The sequence below is a fragment of the Lepeophtheirus salmonis genome, chromosome 4, assembly GCF_016086655.4.
Source record: "Lepeophtheirus salmonis chromosome 4, UVic_Lsal_1.4, whole genome shotgun sequence".
Lineage (NCBI taxonomy): Eukaryota > Metazoa > Arthropoda > Copepoda > Siphonostomatoida > Caligidae > Lepeophtheirus > Lepeophtheirus salmonis.
In genome coordinates, this window is record NC_052134.2 from 36,289,504 (window position 1) to 36,298,868 (window position 9,365).

Genomic DNA, 9,365 nt, shown 5'->3' on the forward strand with positions numbered 1-9,365 from the left:
GAACAATTTTTATTTATCGAAAGATACAGTTTTATAAATAAAATTTGAACTAACTAATGTTTTTTTTATATTGATCATAATTTATTTATAAATTTTGCTATATTATACCCACAAATCAAGATTGTATCAATATTTTCTTCTATAAATTTTATCCTTGATTATTGATAGTTTTAAACATACCTATCATATTGAAAGTTGGCAAGATTTTCAGGAGTCTTGTTTGATGGGAACATCTCATAATCTACATCAAACAATCAGTTGGATTATGCTTACAAACTTTTGCATAAAGATCAAAATTTCGAAATTTATCACAAAAGTATTTCTTCTTTATTGTTAGATTGAAAGGAGATTATTTAGTAGGCAATTTGGGTCCAAATTTCCTCTTCCTCTAATTGGTTGTTCTCAGAATCTGGCCCCCTTACATATCCGATCATGTAATCATAAACTTAATTGCATCACATACATAGTTTTACCTAAAAAAAAAAGAGCCTAATGAAGGAAGGATTTCCCTAGAAAAATTTCGTCAAAGAATCATCAAACGTTGTTGTGTAATCTAATTAAAATCCCACATGTGCAATTTTTACACAAAAAAGGTAAAATGAACAATTTTTCCCAAAAAGGTCAAAGTGAGCAATTTTTTGAGCGTTTGAGGTATCGCTCACAAGTCTAAAGTCTAGTTATAATAATTGACCGTTGTAAAGAATGAAATAGTTAGCTATATTCTATAAACAGGATACGACAACAAAATTTCCTTTTTACAAAACACCCTAAAACAAGTTTATTTTTTATTTTTATTTCATAATGACGGGACACATTTAAAGTTAAAGTTTTGGAAATCATATCAGTTAGATTAGGTCCCATATTATCCATACACTAAATGAAACAAACTTCAGTATTTTAAAAACAGGTAATTTTTCATTTTTATTGTTTCTCGTTACATTACTTTTCATTAAGAAGTTTTATCGGGATAGTTTTTTTAATCCATTTTGGTTCCATTTGGTTATGATCCTATTTTTATAGTGGTGTACAAGCAAATAGTCAACATTATCATCATATTTTTCGGATTTGATTGCCCATTTCATGACGTTATGTCTCGTAAAGGAACAAACAAGACAGACAAAGGAAGATACATCATCCATCTCAAGAGTTGTTCAAATTAGAATTGTTTAGAATTGAAAAAAAAATATACTTTGATTTTTTTTTTTGCAAAACTTTCAAAAATATAAAATAATTCTTTAAAAATAATTTTTTTGGGAATTAAAAAAAAAAAAGAAGAAAATTAAATTTTTTAGAAAAAAAATTTAAAAAAAGAAATTTTCAAATATAACATTTTTTGGAAATTTTTTCATAAATCCATAGCTATTTACAGAAAATTAAATTTTTTCCCAACATGAAATTTCAAATATAAGTAAGAAATTTTTTTTAATATTTAAAATTTACAGAAATTTAAAAAAAAATCCATAGTTATTTATAGAAAATTGAATTTTTTAGGAAAAAAAAAAATAATTTTCTAGTAATAATTTGAGGGGAGGGCGGGGGCTACAGATGCCCCTGATGAATTTTCTTGTTTTTGGTTTCTTTTCAGATGAAAGGTTTCGTGATATAATAACAGAAAATAATAATTCCTTTTGATACATATATATGTAAGTATATTACAAAATTACCGATTCCACTATATTTTTCCTTGACTTTGTAAAGCTCCTTTTCATATATGTACATATGTGCAATGTGCATGTTAGGAAACTAAACCTGGATTTTCCATGATTTCTACATCATAGAAAAAATCATCGTAGTAATCTCATTAAGCTTTATTCGTTGTAAGTCAAAATCCCTTCATCATTGAAAAAATCATATTAAGTCTATATTTGGACATCTTACATAAAAAAAGAAATTATATTACATACTCTTTGTTATTCCTATATAAATAGAAGAAGCCTTAGATTTGAATCAGCAACAACATTTTTGTTGTAATTTATGATATAATAAACAAAGTTATAATTTAATTTTCTCCTTTACTTCTATAATTAGGTATTTAATAGAATGAAATAATGGAGGTAAATCTCCAATTAGGAACAAATTATCAAGATAGTTTTCTGTATATATAATTTTTTTTTTCAACGTTATTTGTTACTCTACTAACGGTCTTTAGGCTATTTTACATCTTATCATATTTTAACTTACCTAAAAGAATCACTGGTTAGAGCGTAGTAACTAATTATTACTCTTGAGCACTTATTGGTCGACCGATTTTACAGCTCTACTGGGTGCAATAAGGTCCCAGATATGAGACATTTACTACACATATTACACTAAAATAACATTTTCTGTACAGTATTTTTCACAACGATTAATTGATTGTAATGATGTTGTTACATTTATTGTATCTTGCAACTTTTCATATAAAACATTGAACAAAAGGCCTAAAATAAATTTATAGTTTGCCAATTCTTACCAAATATGGAATTATCATTCAGTAATTGTTGAGAATGCTTAAAAGTGATTAGGAGGTTTTTTGACTTCAAGCAATCAACGTTCAGAATTATAATGAAGAGTAAAGAAACCCATAAATAGACAGCTGACAACAAAATACAGTATACATTGTATTGCAGTGAGTTAACACTGTGTTACTTATTACTTTTCATACATATATCATTATTTATGTCAAATTCACAAATTATTATCCTAAGATATTATAATAAATGCATTTTTGCTTCAATTTTAAGACTGTCCAAAGTTAAACAGCTTGATTGATTTATTGTTTTCTTCAGGACACAGTTATGTGCAATGACCTCCTCAATTATAGTTAAAATGGAGTTATGATATTGATCAAAATAACGATTTTAACCTTCGTTCACGACATGTAATATGTGTAATGGATCTGTGAAGCATAGACTAAAGAATAATTCATACTTTAAAAAAAATATCCTTATTACTTGTATAACCAACCCAACCCAGTTTCATAGTCAGAGCCTTTAAAATTTGAATTGTACATATAATATTTGTATACAAATGTGTACATACTCTCCTGAAGCACTTGTTGAGTTTAATTTAATGGAAGATAAAAAAAAATATGACATACATAATATATCTACATACATAGGTATACCCACAATGAATGGCTCCCAATCATTTCAAAATAATATGAATAACTATTCATGCCTGGTTTAAAAGTAGGAAGGTCAAATTCATTTAGTACCATTCATATTTTTAAAAAAAAAAAAAATCCACGAACCTGTCTTTGAATTTTAGTTCAAAAGAAGAAGTATATGCATATAAATAGACAGCGAAAGTAAGAATTATATGCCTATATAATGATAATATAAACCCTAAAAATATATACAATGTTTTACAAATTATTTATTGAAATTTTATTTATATGAATTACAAAAAAATATACACATATTTGATTATAGAGGCATAATCATATTTAAATTTTATGATTATGATTTTATATTTATTAATATTGTCATCAGTATCCAAAATTATGTATAGGGAAGATCGAACATGAAATCCGTAAAGCAAATAATAATTAGCATTACACTTGTTTAATATAGCGTAGATTCTTGGGGAAAATAAAACCATTTGTGTCGCCTTTTCTTCGAGACATCCCATAAGAACTGATATTGAGATGTAAAAGTAACTGTTAATTGGATCAGTATTTTTGTAAAAATAAAATCAGTTTTTCATTGCTTTTACTGTACCATCTAAATTATTGATTCTTTTTCTATTAGTTGTTGTAATTGTATCGAAACTCACTTGTTGAGGATAAATGTGAGATATTGAAACGTTCAGTACAAAGGGAACAAGGGTTTTTATTATTTTATCTATTCACTCTTCATAGCAGGCATGCTCCTTATCCAAAGCATGGTCTAGAAGAGGTTTTTAAAAGTAAATTTATCTGATTTATGATATAACTTTATTATATCTTTATATCCTATAATAAATTGTTAATTATACACTAAGCACCATTACGGGCCTAGTTATTTATTCATCAAAAAATATTAATTGTCTGATTTTCTCAATTTCTAAACAATACTGGATTTGTTTAAATTATTGTTACAGTCTCTTATTAAGGAGACAGTCCTAACACTTTGGCAGTGCCCATTCAAATGGGTTTTGTGCAAAAATACAGAATGTTATAGTGTCTAAATAGACTCAAACAATAATTGACAGATGTTGATAGGCTATATTTAATTTTCCTATGCCTAAGTTAAACAAGCTCTAGTAAACGAGCAAAAAACAAAAAGTGTTATAACTACTCCTGGTCTCCCCTACGTATTAATAGACCCTATTTAAATATAAATGTGCATAGAAGTTTGTTTGTAGTTAACCAAAGATCAAGTATATATATTTATATAAGGTCAAGGCTTCTTTTTTCATGTATTACTATTCTTGCATTCATCTCAATTTTTTTAAAATTTGATATGCATATTGCTTCTCTATTGAATGTATTGAAATCTGAAAAAATCTTAATTTAAAAATGAATAGTAACACATAATAAAATGTAAGTTGACCAAGTCTTATTTTAAAAACTATCAAATATGGTTACATAGACTGGTTATTAAAATGTTTTTTTTTAAATGATGGGGGGCATAGTCTAAAAATGTTCTTTTTGGTAAAAACTGGACAAGTATAAAGTTTAAATCACATAGATTGATCTTTAGGGATTGCACACAGTCATTGAAGTTTCAAAATTTGTAGGAAAATAGGTATTATACTTGAAAATAGTCAATTTATGTCAAAATAAATCAGTTTATAAAATTTAACAATTTTAAATAAATAATTAATAAATCTTTCAAGATATATCACTTTTTTAATCGAATGGAAAGACGAAAAACTTTATTTGGGCTAGATTTATTCACAATTTTGTATAAAATATAAAGTGGTTACCAACACTTTGTCACTACGTAGTGTATATGGGAAGACTAATGAAATGCTTTTGTAAGGCATCAAGGGAAATGGGTAGGTATTATTACTTTGAATATGAGCATGCAACAAATTTCTGGGATCAATTAATTGGTATTTTTTATATAAATTTTAAGATTTCATTGAATACTAGATACTTTATATATTGTCCCTAATAAAAAAAAAATTATACCACAAAAGTGTAGAAAATCTTATACAAATTCAGATCTACTAGAACGCCATTACCTGATAATTATGTCCAAATTATTGATAGATGTTAAAGTAATTTTATAGGAATGTGATTTCCTTTTTTGTGTGTGTGTGTTTTTTATGGTTTATATTTTAGATGTAGGTTTATCTCACATTGTATGTTGTTTTTAAATTAATAAGTTGAAATAAAGTAATAATTGAGTACAAAAGAAAATCAATTGAGAAGTTTTTAATTAGTTTTTGCCTAAAATGATTATTTCTGGTTAAAGCATGACAAATAAAATATCGATAATCACTTTTTTGTCCTTTGAATATGACTTATTATCTAAACTTTTCTTAAAAACGTTGTTCAAATTTCAAAAGTGCATGTTCTCCAAAAAAATATATTTGTATTAAAATGGATTGATTGTATTTATGGCATATTAACACGAAAAGTTTATTTTTGAATTATCTATGATTTTCTACATTTGAAATACTGTACTTAATCTCTAAACATTTATAAATGCAGATCAATGCTTATATTTCTTCAGTTTGAATCAAAAAGAACATTTTGGGCTATGCCCCTCACCATTTAAAAAAACATTAAAAATCAGTCGGAAATAGAATATTATCATAGTATATTTCAATAAGTACAATAGATAATAATTTATAAATTTTATCAAATGAGATTTTACACTTTATAAAATATACACTATTTTTTAGGTATTTAAGAACCCATTTGGTTTTCAACAAAATATAAGTAGGAACTGCAAATATAGATGTAATTCCTTTTAGTAATGTTTAAGTGTTTTTCAACCAATTGATCAGCAAATTTTTGTCATATTACTTATGTACGTTGTGTATTTTATTCTCCATGAGCCAAAATTAAACGTGATAACGGTCACAATGAAAAAACAACAGGACCTAATATGTTATTACGTGTAAGGTAAATAATTTATTATCCTATTTCATTTAATTTATCATATTTTATATGTATATATACCCATTGACTAAGGTGGTCCCAACAAACGGATGTACAACAAATTCCATTTGTTGTACATTGTTAAGACATTTCAATGTTGCTTTAAACACTCCTTCTTCGTGACCTGCGTCTTATTTTCATTGAGTATGTTGAGTTTTTTCTGTTTTAAAACAAACGAGTTTTTTTCCTTGTAGTATTTGTTACGGTTCATCGGATTTATTGTATCAAATAATAAAAGTTTATATTACAAAGTGCTACTTCTTACTCTTATTGAAAAATCAATGTAGAAACTATTTGTTTTGACATTGTTTGCTATAAAAGGGTTGGAAATCATCATAAGACACCCCAACCTCCTAATTTGACTTTTTAAAATAGAAACAAAGAAATTGAGGCTGTTTTATATTAATGGGCATCATCATAAACAATTTTTTGGGCAAAAAATACTCAATGGTCAAAAACTACAGAAAAACCAAGTATGCATTACAATGTACAACTTATTCATTATTACATAGAGATTTTCAGATGGATAAGGCCAGTTTAAAGGGAGTTATGATCAAATTATGGGAGTATCGAAATGATGATTTCCACCATTTATCTAATGCATTCACAACCAGATCCCTTGATTTATTTTACTTTATTCAATTAAAAACTGCTCTTCTTGTATGAATATTTTAAGGGCCGCCAAAAGTTGGAGAAAGGAAGAGGAAAACAAGCGTTTTTTTAACCCTGAAATTTTATATAATTTTTTGTTAATTATCCATTATAATCTTCAGAACATGAATATGAGGGTTTAACAAGATATAATTTGTTATACTTATAAAAAAACATTAAATTTTTATTTTTGATAAAAATAGTTTTATAATTATTCATTGCTGTATGCTAATTTTGAGATTCAAATAAGTACCCATTTGTTTTCGATGAGGTTGCATGTATAATATAAAATAATAGCTACAATATTATAATTTTGTAGCTACTGTTTTACGCCTCAGTCCTCACATTGAAAACAAGAAAAATCAGAATGTAAAACAAAGGAACCACTTTTAATCAAATCAGCTAATTAAATTCACTAAACTTCGATTAAAATGACTTAATTTACGAACAAATCCTAAACAAGGCATTATCAAGATAAATAAGTAATTAAATATAATATGGTTTAATGTTTCAGTAGCATACATATATAATATCCCAGTTCACTAACAGAGGGTTAAAGATCTAAAATTTATTTTTCAAAACAAAAAGATCACGATATTTTTAGAGGATTCAATAAATTTGTATTCTAAGAAAGACATTCACATAAAAAAAAAAACATTAAAAAAAACGACTTTTGTAAATCTGTAGCGTAGGGGAGGTAAAAATTACAAATGATCTCCCTTATATAAGTATCCTCGGGCTAAAAGGATCAATATTTTATAATGTCCACAATTTTTTTTCACTGCAGGATCAAAACACAATCAGATTTATGTCGAAAAGTTTATACTTTCATAGGTTTCTACTACTCCACCATTGGGTTGAAGGATTTAAAAACTTATGAAAGTATAAACTCTTCAAGATGAATCTTATATGTATTCTTATCTTGTAGTAAAAACTAATTGTGGAGATTATAAAATAATGATTCTTTTAGCCAAAGGATATTTATCAAAATGTTTAAATATACTTTCAATACCTATCTATATTTAAATTTGAACAAAATCACGTACAATAGTTAAACAAGTTGAATGCACAGCCTTGGAAAAAGTATTAATTTCGTTAATGGCCAGGCTTAGTAAATATTGGCAGCAAGGAATCAATTAATCCTATGCCAAATGTTTACTTATTTTTATGGACTTGAAGAGCATGTAAAGTAATTGTTTTGAGTTGAAGCAAACAAATGTTTATATAACAATAAATAAGAGAATCATTTGTTAACTTTATTATTCTATGTACATAAAGACACGTATATTCCCCGTACAAAAAAATATGTACATAAAAACAACCCATTTTGAAAGTTGGGGAGTAAATTTGTTATTTATAAACGTATTATTCTTTTTTTTCACAATGTGTTCAATTTGTCTCCAAAAATAAATTGGTGCATTCAAGGTGTGTGGATGCCAGTATATACAACTCATGGTCATTGTCAAGGAATCAGTCTTAAACACATTCAATTTTTATGTGACTACAAAGAAATGTATGAGTATGAATATGTTGAAGTAAATACTTTTTTCTACTTACTAACTTGTTAAACACATAAAATGTTATTTCCCATACTTTCAAACAAATAAATAAGTTCTTCAACAAAAAAAATACGTCTACTTTGTAGTAGCGATTTTAGAAGGGGGAACATTACATACAAGAACTCATAGAATTGCTTTGAAATAAAAGAACAAAGGATCCAAAATAAGGGATTCAATGATTGCATTTTTTTGTGAAAAAGTACAATCTTTGAGTTTTAAACATGTTACTTTTGGTAAAAGCATCGATTGACAAAGTTTGAATTATTTTGGAGATAAATAGAAAATGATATTAAAAGTATTAAAATTTTACAAATTATAGGTTCTCATATACAAATGAAGAATTTTAGATAAATAAAGTAGCTATCAAACCTTTTCTTACATATTTTTTATTTGGACTTAGAATTTAACTGTCTAAAATAAAATTTGAGTATTTTAGTTCTAAACATGCCACCCATAAATAAATATTCTCTTTTGGTACCACATATAACGCGCATTTCTCTTGACGTTTTTCTTCATTTTTACTACTCAAATCTTGTTTTTTGATACCAAATGTCATATATATTACTCTTAAACATAATTTTTTTATTCATTTATGCCAAATAAGACACTCTATTATACCAATTTATAATTTTGGACTGCAAAGACTGTCAATTTCACTTTTAAGAGTATTTTAGTTCCAAATATGACGCCAAAAAATAAAAATTATCTTTTATACCACGTATTACGCGCATATATTTTGATGTTTCTCTTCATTTTTATTACTCAAATCTTATATTTTGATACCAAATGTGAAATATAACTTTTGTTATTCATTTATGCCAATTACGACATCCTATTTAACCAAATTTTAATTTTAGGCGACAAAAACTGTGAATTAAATTCTTAAAAATACTTCTTTATATTTAGTATTCCTTAATTTCTACTGTTAATTTATTTTCATTTACAAATATTTTTATCTTTATATTCTATAATGTAGATATTTTTAATTTATTATTAATATTAATTCATTTTTTTCTGATAACATTTAAAAGAAGAAACTTTGAGACTAATAATTGCTTCTAATTAATCAATGATAGGGA